Source organism: Orbicella faveolata, unplaced genomic scaffold, assembly GCF_042242905.1.
Source record: "Orbicella faveolata isolate gen_17 unplaced genomic scaffold, um_ofav_v1 contig_26, whole genome shotgun sequence".
Lineage (NCBI taxonomy): Eukaryota > Metazoa > Cnidaria > Anthozoa > Scleractinia > Merulinidae > Orbicella > Orbicella faveolata.
In genome coordinates, this window is record NW_028301554.1 from 11,617,501 (window position 1) to 11,631,963 (window position 14,463).

The 14,463-nt window shown below is 39.1% G+C and overlaps 1 protein-coding gene and 1 pseudogene across 4 annotated transcripts in view; one reads left to right on the forward strand and one right to left on the reverse strand.

The window, feature by feature from the left end:
- LOC110048177 (integrator complex subunit 3-like) overlaps window positions 1-14,463 on the reverse strand; it is a 317,013-nt gene that overhangs the window by 293,757 nt on the left and 8,793 nt on the right. The gene's annotated exons all lie outside the window — the stretch shown is intronic.
- LOC149108168 (uncharacterized) lies at window positions 7,023-8,047 on the forward strand (annotated as a pseudogene).

Here is a 14,463-nt window from a genome sequence, read left to right on the forward strand (position 1 = left end):
CTACTTGGATTAGTGAACTTACGAGCCTGGTTACCCAAAGACAACCCCAGCTAGAAATACATGAGTCATCTAGCATGCAAATCTGTACAATTTTGCTCAATAAAATTACTCCTTTACCCCCTAAGGCAATCAACAGTTTTTCCTAAATCAGCAAATAAAGGCTCTCTGCATGTGTGCAATATACCATTTAAAAGCCACTGATCAGCTTATTTAAGAAGTGACATCATCAACCATGAAGGAGGAAGTTATTTTGAGAGAAATTGTTTTGAAATGTGAAAATGAAAAGCTTCCAACATGTATCAATTCTCAAATATCATAGGTATGCCCCCGAACTGTAGCTTATTTAGCAGGTCTTAGTACATAGTTTGATGTGAAACAAGTCTTGCATTCCATGTGCATCTCAAAAAAGAAATTGTAAAATTATGGGGTTGGTCAACCATATCTTAGATAGGATGGGGTCACAATTTTATGCCTTCAATAAGCAGATCTTTACAAGACAATTTTCATGGCAAAAATTCATAGAAATCTCTCAAATATTCACAAAGTTATGATGTTGTGTGCCAAATGGCACTCTTAGCGAGTATTAACGACAGACACCAGGTTGAAATTGTCACATGTGCCTGGGTGGGATATCATGCACAAACAAATACTGAACATTTTTTGCTTCTTGTAACAACAAATGAAGCATTAACTGTAAAAAGTTCTCCTCTTGGCTTGAGAAATTTATGTGTAAAGCTTTAAACCCAATTTTTTAGTGCATAGTTTACTGACACGCATATGTGTTGTTAATAATTTAACCTTGATTTAAGTAATTCATGAAAAGCAACTGTTATCCTTTTTTAAAATAGCTTGTTCAACAAGAAGTTCTTTTGGCAAGATAATTGTGTTTATTTTCTCACTCTGTTTTACGCCAGTTTTCCTCAATCTCGAAAAACTTAGTGTATGCAATGTCTCATGCAGTCAATGAAGGCAACCACCAATCCATCAGGGCAACCACATTCACTACCTGAAACATATTGTACCATGGTAAATCTTATTTTGCACAACTTCAACGACCTGAATATTAATCTTCTAGATTAGAACAAGTGCTGAGTACTGGACATGCTTGGGATGAAGTGAAGCAGGCAATGATTGAGAGAACTTTTCTAGTCTGTTCATCATGCTATCAAGGTGAACAGTGTAATCCTAAATAGGGCTTGTCAGTCACTCAGGGGGTTGTGAAATTTCTTTATTCCATCATTTAACCTGTGTACAGTTCTGTGGCCACAGCTTCCAGTGTATCATCTACAAATCCACTGCTTTGTTTTTGCCAATTGCTACAGGACTTGAGATGGATAAAGGACGGTGAGAAGACTTGCATATGAGTTAGATTTAAGTGAGGAAGAGTTGCCCTATGTCAGCCACACTTTGTCTTCCCATGTCCCACCTGGAACCAGTGCCAGAAGAAAATCCAGATAACTGGAGATAAAACATGTGACTGTATTGAATAACCAGGACATCCTTTGTTGCACTTCCTCTGTCATGTTCCATGCCAACCTTGTTCCCAGGCTCTCTCTTCTTTGCCTCCCTTGGTCATTGGGAGAAAGACCCTGATTGCAGCTGGTCACGTGACCACCTGTGACATAAACTTTTCCACCAGGATAGAGTCAACGAACAATTTTTGTCGATCTCAACAGAAGCAAAAGAAAGGCAATCGCTGGTCATCGCTACATGTATGTTAAACTACTCACAGGCAAATACACCTTTGAAATTCTCCATTTCCTATTCTAAGTTTCACACAGGTCAAATGAAATATATTTACATATATCCAGCATATTGAAGTATCACTCTGATTTCAATTCCAGCTGGTTGAATTACTAAGAAGTAACACTGTTTCACTGTTTCGTGTTGCCTGAATTAACTTCATGGCACATTGTTCGCTATATAAAGCAGTGTTTTATTTAGTACCATTTTGCAAAATATAATTCTTGACTATGCCAAGGAACTGTGGTTAAACATCTGTCCAAATATAAACTTACATAAACCTGATGAAAATGAAATATAAGTGCAGGCTTATGTCAACAAAACTGTAAATTATTTTACATTGCTGTAAATCAAATGCAAGTCAAAACACTCGGCTAATCGGCCATGTGACAGAAATAATTTTTAACATCCAAAGTACTGCACAAGAAGAAAATAAATTACCTCTGTATTCAAAGATTCAAGAGACTTATCCACTGGTTTCACATCGATTCAGTGCGTGACATTTTACATGTGCTAACCATCAAAAAATTTAAGCCCAATTCTGCTGCCGAATTTCTTTGAGAACAAAAGTCTTCTATATTTTGGAGATGGCGAAAATAATGTAGCATTCTTCACTGGCAAAATTCTACTTCATAACCCCAATAAAGCGGTTAGTTTTAAGCAACTGCTCAAGGTTTTGAAACCCACAAAGTTTCCCACAGAAAAAATCAAAACACTCTGCCACCCAACAGATGTTTTTACCACCCAGATTCTGGGTGGCCACGTGACCAGCTGCAACCAGGGTCTTCCTCCCAATGACACAGGGAGGCAAAGGAGAGAAAGCCTGGGAATGAGGGTGGTTCCATGCACTCCATGCTGCCTTAGTGACAATACCTTCTTGACTGTTCCTGTACTCAATCTCTAACTAGGATAGACAAGCCTTAACTCACCAAAGGTATAAGAACTGATGGCCACACTCGCCTCCTTTAGGTTGCAAGTTCAAGCAATTAACCAGGTTGTGGCTGCTGTTGCATAGAAACAGCTACTTGGAGACAGGTGAGGGGGTTAAAGGGATACTCTACACCATATTCCACTTTTACTCAAAATGTAGCATTTGCAAATTGAATTTTTCGCTGTTTTGCTTTATTTTTGGGTCAAGTAATAAGAATCTGATGGGGTTCAAATTTTCAGACCCTGTCTTCTCATGTTTCTGGCTACTTAAGGCTTTAATTTATGCTAATTTATGCTAATTCGATGCAAAAAGAGGTTTTACGAATATCTTTGCTCTAACTCAAGATACATCGACCAAACTTGAAACGAAGCTTGATGACATAGGTCGTACGACTTAAATTGGTTTTTTCCCCGGGAAAAAACGAGTTTAAGTCAATTTAAGTTTGATACATAATGTTTCAACTTAACCATTATATTTATATTTTTGCTAATTTTGCCACATATGTAGTCAATATGGTCATGCCAAGTAAGGTGACAATCAATATACACACCAAGATATTTTACATAAAAGGACTTCTCTAAATGAACGTTTGCTACAGTTAGTGGTGGATTAAGATTGTAACTTTCCTTTTGACGGGGCATAAAAATAAGAAACTTAGTTTTTGTAAAATTTAGGGTCAATTTATTACGGCACAACCATTTGTAGACAGCAGGTAAATGATTGTTGATTTTACATAATAGACTGTTAAGATCATGTCCGGAAACTGTTAAAGATGTATCACCTGCATATAATCTTGTAGAAAAAAAGGTGGAAGACTTTGGAAGGTCATTAATGAAAATAATAAACAGCAAAAGTCCTAGTATCGATCCTTGAGGCACTCCAATGGAGATAAAATGTGTGTCAGAAACAACACCATTTGCATGTACCTGCTGTTTCCTGTTACTTAAGTAAGATTGAAACCAGTTATATTCACTTTACTTTCTATACGTCATATTTACATATCTATGTATTAGCTAGGAATTGGAGGAATAAAATAAAATACAAAAAAAAAATTTAAGTTTGGCTTGTCTGGCCGAAAAAACACACTGCTGTCTCATTCCAATTAGTGCTGTCCTGGGTTTCTCCTTTCTGACACAAACAGAGAAGAGTGAACGAGTAAGGTAAGCATAGTTTCAGTTTTATCTGAAGGAAAAAGGTTTGAGAGCTTGTTTCACAAGAAAAAGCAAAGATTTAATAATTGAATAAGAATAAAATGCAGGGCTCGAAGCATTGGCGTAATTTAACGTCTAGTAGGAAACATAAAGGGGTATTTAAAGTTAGGTGCAGTTGAATTACTTGGAGATCCAGAAATCTGTCATTTATTAGCGCACGTTCACACCTAAAAAAAACAGCTGCAAAACTCCAAACTCTAGCCGTATTTTCACAATTTGGAGCCCTGAAAAGAAACTTGTTAGCTTGAGCAGCACATAAGCGTACAGACACAAAAATTCTTTATTTTGATTTGTTGTTGTTTAGCATCAGAGAGGAAAAAAGAAATCTGATGTTATTTCAAAGTCAAGTAGTGGCAAAGTAATCATGTCTGATTTGGTGTGTATTATCTGCCACGAGGGTGCCTCCCCTAATAAGGGTCTCATAAGCAACCCTGAAATGATTGAGCATCTGTACGAGTCCTGCAAAGAACGACTGTCCTTGGAACAGACTGACATCAAGTCACTTACAGACCGCTTAGCAAGCCTGAGTGATGTTGAATGTAAATCTGCGTACTACCACAGTGAGTGCCGCAAACCAATTGTTAACAGGGGCATGATTGAGCGACTGAGAGGTGCAAAGAGGTATTCGATGGAAATAACCAAGTCAGGAAACTACCGAAAGTACTTGAAACAACTTTTAAGTGAGCGGCTTCCAAATCTGCAGTTTGTTAAGTCGCTGCGCAAAAGTGAGCCTGACAAAGTTGTATTGCCAGCAGCGGTCAGTAAGGCTATCGATGTACTGTCAGCTCAAATGGATAGTAGGGATACGATTAAGCATTTAGAAACCATGGCCCGGATGTTGCGGGGAGAAATTATGCAGCAACAGAAGTGGGCCTTCACTGGAAGCTTTGAAGATTTTCCGAATCTGCCCTTAATCCAATTTTTTCTCACACATCTGCTCTTTGGCTCCCAGGCACTCAATGTTTCAGGGATGCGTGATAAGGAAGTCAACAAAATGGTTGACGTAGCGTGTCAGTTTGTTGTCCAAAACACGAAAACTGATCGTCAAGTCAAACATCAACCTAAGGCAAATGAAGGATTCAAACAGACCATGAAAACGTCCCTCTCAGTCGGTCTGCACCTCACTATTCGCTCAAGAGTGCGCAACAAGAAGCTCGTCAATACCCTATCGGACGTGTACATCGGAAGTGACTACAAAATTCCTCCTTGACATCGAAAAGCACGTCAAGCAGAGTGTTCTTCTGCGTATCGTTGAAACAGGAGGATTTTGTCTTCCTGATTTTGTTAAATGGGGTGTAAATATCTGGTTCGCTGTCAACAACATCGACCACTTAGAAGACACTCCAACAGGACAGAATACATTCCATGGCACAGTGATTGTTTTGAACCAGCGTGCAGAAGATGGTGAGGCAGTCAATCAACCACTCGCCCTCCCACCAAAGGCACCAGATGCATCATCGCAAGTTGGCTTTGAAGTGAAATACTGTGAACAGCTAGTCATCAAGCCCAAACCAGTTTGATTTGAGACCTACAAGCTCGGAAACCGAATGGAGCTGATATCAAATGATTACACACACACACACATGGGCATTCGCAAACTACCTTGCTACTGAAGACACCAATGATGAGAGAGCCTAGATGCTCTCCTGACGGCAAAACGAGAACGGCAAGAAATCGATGAAAACCAAGACCAAAGTGAATTTGAATCAGAAAATGTCCAAGATTCTGGTGAGCCAATTCTTGTGGTGAAAGAGTAAACACAAACAAGAAAGAAGACAGTGAAGAAAGAGGTCCTTACAACATGGGCCGGTACCAAGTCGCACTCCCCTGAAAATCAGGTCAACAAGCTGACACACTCAAAGGTGATTGCTCCTTTGTTCAGGACTTCACCAACAGACTATACTACTCTCTATACCGTCTTGAAACTAACACAGGAGATTTCTGCTTTCGTCATTGGCCCTGAGAGGCAGACTGTCATTACTCTTGATTTGGATCTGTACAGCCGCGCCCTTCAGATTCAGCGGTCAGTAGGCAACCATAACTGGAAATCTTCTGCAAGCTGGCGTTTTACACATCACCTTTGCTGCACTACAATCTCTTGGAAAGACTCTTGACGGAAGTGGCATTGATACGTGTGCCATTGAAAGTGGAATTTACACTTCTGCAGCTCTTCATGGGATATATAGCAGCAAACCGTACACGCGTGCCGTTGAGTACCACATAACAACCAGCCTGGCACTCTTGATGACGAGATTTGACCATCTGTTCACCACCCTTGCCGCAAATGAGGATATACCTCGCGCACAGTGCATGGCCTTTAGAGAGGCCGTCCACGAGCGCAGTCCAGAGATGGTTAACATCTATGACGACATCCAGTCCTGGTATTCTGAAAAGATCAAACCACAAGAGCGTGAGAAACAAGGACTTGAGGATCTTGCGAGATTTTTGATAGAATACCTCAAGAAAGTGGACAACCTGTTACAGCTCATTCATGCTTACCGTGCTGGGGACTGGGAAGGCTACCTGGCAGCGTTGGAATGCCTCATAAGGTACTTCTTTGCACATGATCTGCTCGACTACGTTCCGTTAATGTCAGTTCACCTTACGCTAATGAATGCACTTGAGCATGAGGACCCTATGACATGGGAGGCATTAAAGTCCGGGGACTTTGTTGTAGCGAAGTCAGAGATCCCGTTCACAAGGTTGTTCTCAGATCAGACGCTAGAACAGGAGATCAAAGTATTAAAGCATCACAGAGGTATGGTCAGGTTAAGTCAAGACGAAGCCGCCCTTGACAGCCTTCTTATCACGTCACCGCATCTCACCCGTATGGTAAAGCAGTATCTCAACAGCTTTCCTAAAGTATCCAGGACGAAACAAGTACTATCAGCTCTCTGGGGATGTTGCTTTAAGAACGTGAGAAAATGCCATGAAACTCTGCCAGGTCGATAGAGCTACACTGTGAAGGCAACCCATTTACATTTGAGTCTCCCTTGAAGAGTGTCGTGTTGTCTGCTCTTGTACCATAAAAAGCAAAGGAAGATATCCTGTGCTACGCAGAGAAAGGCCAAAAGCGGTTTGAAGAATTCGTTAAAGACAGACTGTTGCCATCTTCCAAGCAGTCGTTATGGGACGCTATGAAAAAGCTGAAACTGAAGACCTTCTCAAACTGGGTGAAGAAAACTAAAGTTCATGTGGGGGACAAAGTCATAGAGCTGCGCAAAGAACGGGAGTTACTCAGAAGGTTTCTCATAATCCAAGGAAGTCAGCCAGAGCTTTTGCCAAGACTCAAGGAAACATCAGTCAGTACAAGATGGCAGTGGTGCCACGTTCCTTATGCACAGTTGATGGATCTCTTTATATTCCAACTGACAAAGCCAGCCTAATGCGTTTGATAGAGGAAGCCAACCCACAGCCACAACTAGAAACACTGCCAGCAACAGGAAATCTACATTGAATAGTTGTTATTAATGCTATGGCCATCATCCAAGGTAACTATAACATCAATAATACGGTAATAATAATAATAATAATAGTAATAATAATAATATTTTGTACAAAATTTTGTATTTATGATTTGTATACAGGGCTGAAAAAAACAAGCACTATCCTGAAGATTTCTGACCTCCAAGAATCATTTATCAAGTGTATTGAGCGAATGGTGTCTGGTTTTAATGAATGGTGAGTAGTGTTTGATCGCTACTTGGAAAGCTCCTTGAAGAACAAGACATGCCAAAAAAGATCCACAACATCTGTCGACTTCCAGATACATCCGGAAATGAGGCTCACCATGTCCATCAAGGACCTCCTGTCATCCTCAGGGTCCAAAAGCATGCTCGTCACTTTGTTCGCCAATGGATTATTAACGTGCTTCTCCAGCAACACAGCCATCAAGCTAATCATGGTTTACGATAACAAAATCAGATATCTCAACTGTGAAGAAGAACACACCCATGAAGAAGCGGACACACTGATTCCTAACCAGGTGTTACGTTCAATAGATGAGCATTCGCCTCATGAGATTTGTGTATCCTCACCGGACCCTGGCATACTAGTCCTGGTGCTCGACTTGGTTTCAAGGGGTCATCATGGAAACCTGAATAGCCTAAAGCTTTTGACAGGCAAGGGCAGAAACTACAGAGAGATTGATGTTATTCAGTGAATCCAAGTGATTGGAATACGCAAGTGTCAAGGTCTGACTGGATTGCACCACTTCACCAGAGCCGACTGGGAAGGGAAGTTTGTTGGTATCACGAAGAAGTCCTGGGCGAAAGCTTACATGACCATCCCGCGATCGACTGTTTCAGAGAGCTTGGTGAGGGTCTTATCCAAAACTAGTTAGCCAACAGAGAACTGCCAACTCAAGTTAAAGACCTAGAGAAATTTGTTGGCCAAGTGTACTGCAAAGCGGGACCAACCACCCTTCCTGAACTTCGATGGGAGCTCTTTCGATCCAGGAACTTGGAGGGTGAGATGCTGCCTCCAACGCATGCTTCCTTACACCCACACATCACGCGCGCAAACTTCATGACCATGTGCGACAAATCCTATACCACCAGTTGCCCAGATCTTCCTTCCATCAAAGAGAATGGTTGGAGTAAACACCAAGGAGCATATGTTGCCATTATGTGCCCATCTCTCCCTGCACCCCAAGCTGTTATTGAGCTTACCAAATGTGGCTGCAAGTAAGACTACAAGGGACGCTGTGGCTGTTTCAAGAACGGAATTCCATGCACTCCTCTTTGTAAATGCTTTGGAAAAAACTGTACAAATCCATTCACAGATGACACACGAGTTGATGACGAGGAAGAGGATGATGATGCTCTCAGTGCATAAGAACTTTAGTCACATTTTATGCATGAACACTTTTAACGGAACTGTACATTAGCATTATACACGACAGAAAGAAGATGAATAGCGTCCGCGTTGTTACTATGGGACTAACAAAAGTCATTGATATTTTTGTATGAGAAAACTGAAAGAGTACATGCATTTAACAAAAAAAGGAAAATAAAGAGAGTTCTGCACTGGACTGGACATCGCTCATAATGGCAATCATTTGTTAGTTAAAGTTTATCAAAAATGCACTGTTTTGCTTTAGAAAAATGACAGTTCAAAAATCCAAGATGGGAGATCCAAGATGGCCACCACCAAAATAGCAGGTAGTTAATCCTGACGTCATCAATGGCTGCCATGGTAACCAATTTAAGTCATACGATGTAAGTCATCAAGATCAAGCTTTGTTTCAAGTTTGGTCGATGTATCTTGAGTTAGAGCAAAGATATTCACAAAACCTCTTTTTGCATCTAATTAGCACAAATTAGTATAAATTAAATCCTTAAGTAGCCAGAAACATGGGAAGACAGGGTCTGAAAATTTGAACCCCATTGGATTCTTATTATTCGATCCAAAAATAGTGCAAAACAGCAAAAAATCAATTTCGGCACGACAGTCCTATGGGATTACATGCCGTAACACACTAAAAGCTCAAATGGCAAATCAGGAAATTACAAAGACTGAACACTTATAGCTGTTCAATACCTCTTGCACATAGGGGCCAAACCATCCCCCCAAATGTTTCGTCAGTTCTTGGGTATTTCACATTATTTCGCATTACTTAAAAAGTATTGACTCTTTCTACACCAAACTTGGAAGATGAGTGGGAGACCTATTGCCAATTATATTTACGTGAAAAACGTCAGTAAATGTCAAAGTTGTGATGTCAGTGATGACGTCATGTTTTTTGACACTTTTGAAGTTTTTAATATGCATATTTTTTACAATGTGTTCGAAAGGGCACATCAAGGGGAGTTGAAACCTGAACAAATTTTGTCCATATCACAAAAATTAAATGAAATATGGCATTTTTAATCATGAAAACTAACTCTGCAAAATATGGCATCCCCCCCTTGAGAAAAATCCCCAAATTGGAGCTGTAATTTTGTTCCAGTAAATGCAGCTATGTTGTATATGTGATGTGCCAGATGACTAAAGCAAAAATAAAGAAGAAAATCGGAATAAAAAATTATCCCTCTAGTGTTACTGCGTTAAAATTAGTTTTGTTACGTCATAACCTATGACGTCACCCATTTTCTACTGTTAATACCATCTTAACAAAGCCGAAAATCAAATTTCTAAAACCATACGATTTTTGACATCAAGCTTTCTATTTTTCTAGATTATTAGCCTTCCTAGAAAAAAACTGAACAAAATAAACCAGAGAGACTGACTTAAGAAGGACAGTATCGTTAAGCAAATTCCGGGGGGAACAGCAAAAAAATATTTAATTTACCACATCTTGAAAAATAATCATCATAGCAAAAAACGGTTTCCAGCATTTTACTCCTCAAGTCAAGGCCTTTCCAATGACATGATCTTTACATCAGATTTTACAGAAAATTATAGCACTTTTTGATGACGTCATCAATTATGACGTCATAATCTGACATTTTGTCACAACTTTCAAATTAAAATAAACTGGAGAACAAAGAAAGCTCATCTGAAACTTGGTTCAGAAATATATAAACCAAGCAAATATAGCCTTCATGAAACATTAGGGGGGTGGTTTGGCCCCTACGTGTTATTTAAGTTATAAACTGGAGAACAAAGAAAGCTCATCTGCCGAACTTGGTTCAGAAATATATAAACCAAGCAAATATAGCCTTCATGAAACATTAGGGGGGTGGTTTGGCCCCTACGTGTTATTTGAGTTATGAGCCACCGTTTTTTAAGATGTTGTTCTGAGGTATAGAGTATCCCTTTAAATACTAGTTAAGGTGAAAATTATCAGATAAACCACACTTTCAAATAAATTATTGGCAGTAAACGTTGTTTGCAGAAAAATCAACACTACTTGCAGGTACTTGCAGATACTTGCTGGAAATTGTGGTGTTTTAAGCAGCAAACGATTTTTCAATTTTTAACTGTTATTGTAACTACCACTTGTAAATTCAGTATTCAGTAACATCCTTCAAGAAGATAAAAGGCTCATATGGGAATTAGTTAAAATGGAGCTGAGAGGTCTTACAATCCCTCCTGCAAAAAATAAAGCAAAAAATATTCATAGAAAAGAGAGAGATCTCAGGAAGAGACTGAGCAATCTAGACCAACTCATTTCCAGTGCTAGCAGTGTCGACAGCCCTCAGGTTAATTACTTAGAAGCTGAACATAACCAGTTGAAACAGGAACTTTGCCTCATCTATGAAAACAGGGGAAAGGGCTCAATTGTTCGTTCTAAAACACAATGGATTGAGCAGGGTGAAAAACCGACCAAATATTTCTTCAACCTGGAAAAACAAAATTACAGTCATAAAACAATAAAGGAGTTGAAGCATCCAGAGGGTAAGTCAGCGATCAAAGAAGAAGAAATCTAGAAGAAATTGAAATGTTTTATAAAGAGCTCTATACATCAAAAATCTAGAACTACCCAGACTTGAAGAGTCGGCGAGTGAGTGAGTTAGACAGAGAAATCACTCTCAAGGAGTGTAAAGATATTTTATGCACATTTTGTAGAGGTAAATCACCAGGCGAGGATGGATTTACTTGGGAATTTTACAACTGCTTTTTTGATTTATTGGGTCAGGATCTTGTTGACAGTTTCAAAGCTTTGTACAGAGCAGGTGAAATGCCACCCTCACAACGGAGAGGCGTAATTACATTTATACCCAAAGAGGACTCCGACCTCTCCACACTTGCTAATTGGCACCCGATAACGTTATTAGACATAGACAATAAAATTACATCAAAAGCTATTACCGAGAGATTGGAAAAAGTCTTAAGTCTTCTAATCAACCCTGACCAAACAGGCCTCATAAAAGGTAGAAACATCTGACAAAACATTAAGCTAATTAACAATTATTAATGAAGTGGAGGTGAATAGTGGTGGATATTTACTTTTACTAAGAATAGTAGTCACCAAAACAGGGCTCAAAATAATTTTCGGACCATGGCCAGTCATGTTGACAAGCCAAAGTAATTTAAGCTCAGTCACGTCTCATTTCTGACTGGTCAAGATATTTAAAAAAAATTAAGTAATGTTCACGTAATTAAACCCACAAATATAATTTGTTTGTTCCAGTCGTTGCTAGACCATTAAAAAATTGGCCTACTACAAAGAAAAGCTTAAAACTTAACCAAAGATAGCCTTAGCAGGGCTCAGCAGCTCGATGAAGTGGCACACTGTTGGTGGAATTCTTGCCACCTGCCAAAGAAAAAGTATTGAACGGATGCATGTTTTATGAAACTTCAAATTTTTCTGTTGGTATATTGAATTCCATGAGCCGTTGTTTTGATGTTCTACAAAGTTTTTATGTCCGTCAAAACGTCAATGAAACCAAACATGCATCAGCAGATCCTAATTTTGGGCTTCAGCAATGACTGGGTAAACAAATATAGCTGAAGAAGAAGTTTCTGTTTCCTCGATTCTCACCTGTGCAAATGCACAACAAATCATCGCATTACTACGAATACAGCTACAGTTACACAACAAGTGTTGGGAAGTTTCTTAATGATATGACTAAAATTAAGTTCTAAAGTGTAAGCAATAAAAAGTCTAAACTCTGTTGTAGACATATCAGAGAGAGTTTTCGTTCACGAAGAACTTAAGACCATCATTCAGCAGATTTTACCAAGCAACGAGTCGAGAGTGTCTCAAATTTCATTCGCGAACAAAATAACTTTACAGATACAGATACTGATATAAAGACCTTCAACTCTTTTGTTGGTACATAATTATTTTTGTCTGTTTTGTAACAGTAACTTATTGGTTGGTTCTAAATTAGATAATGGGTGCATGCTCAATGTCACATTTAAGGCTTCATGGAAATGAAAGCAGACTGCAAAGTGCGTGTTTCGATGCCCCAGAGTCCAATAGTGTCTAAGTTGGAAACAACTTGACAATCAAGCAAAAAGTTTTGTTTTGGCGCCTTGTTCGTCAATTTTTGTGCAGTGAAAGTGAAAGAAACAACAAATATCTTGACATCTGTAAAGCAATACCTTTGAAATATACTCTGACGGAAGAGAGGTGCTCTGTGGCAAAAGTGTGACAGTTGGGAAAACCTAAACCATCACGAAAAGCTGAATCTGATCGGATTCTTTGCATACGGAAAACCTCTGCTGTTCGAAAGGCTGAATACTTTTGAATTCTGAATTGAAAACCGCTGCTGTCCTAAAAGATGAAAATTAATAGCAGCATTTGTTCGAACGGGTAAATATTTTCTGAACGGATAACCCCAGCTGTTCAAATGGCATTCCAATCAATCTTGAACGCATGACAAACAGCGATTGATTTTTAGCCATTCAAACAGATACCCGTTGGAGTATGTTTTCATGTGAGAGGCCATAATAAAAAGGAGATTAAAAATCTAAGATTTGCAGTTGAGGATTTGATTGTTTACCATATTTACCCGTACCCGCCTATAATGCGCAATTTTTTTTTCCTGAAATTAACCTTCAAATTTCCGATGCGTATTATACACGGATCCCATTGTTTACCCAAATTCTCATTAGCATATGATAAACAAAAGCTTCCCACCAATTGGTTTTCAATAACTTTAATAAAGCAAACTACCAATAAAGAGTGTGTGATTTCGATCCTTGAATCAAGAAAGTGTGGCGTGCTCAGATAGGTGGCCTGGGGAGAAGGAGAAGCCTGCTTGTTTATGATGCATTCGAAGCCCACCTGACCGACAGTGTGAAATCATCATTCAAATGTGGAAACACTGATCTTGCCATAATTCCTGGTGGATTAACTTCAATTCTTCAACTGCTTGATGTATCATTAAACAATCCATTCAAAGATGGGGTTAGGTAGAAATGCATGCAGTGGATGGCGGATGGTATACATGAGTTTACTGCAACAGGACAACAGAAGAAGCCTTCAGAAGAACTGATCTGCTCTTGGATTTCCGAAGCGTGGAATGTCATTCCACCTGAAATGGTCACGGCCTCTTTCCTGAAATGTGGCATCACGAATAATTTGGATGGAACAGAGGACAATATGGTTTATACTGCACCTGAGGACACCGAAGAACTTGATGATTCCTTCATCAGGGACTATTTCGATCAGACTCTGAGTTGGATTTCAAAGGTTTCGTCGTTTGAAAGACGCCAAACTTGAAATGCTTGTCTTAGTGCTGTGACTACCAGTACAAATATTTGCAGGTTTCATAACATGCTTTTGAATTTACGATTGGTTCAAACTATTACAGCTATAATTAGTTTCATTTCTGGTAAATAGAATCAAAAACGTGAAAATTATGGGGTAATTACCACGTGTATTTGTAGTTTGGTAGTTTTTGACCACGTCTAGGCCATTTGTAAATAAGTTTAATTAATAGATCAAGAACTGTTGTACCTTAGCGAATGATTCTAGATGTTATTGTAAATTCATTTCTTATTTTCCAGCTGTAGTTAATTCAATAAATATAAGTTTACAAAGATAAACCTTTGGTTTTTTGGGGGATTTTTTTTCAAATTATGGTAAAAAATTAGGGTGCATATTACACATCGGCACGCATTATACAAGGGTAAATACGGTATTTAAGAATGAACAACGTGACTGTCTCAACATGACGTGAC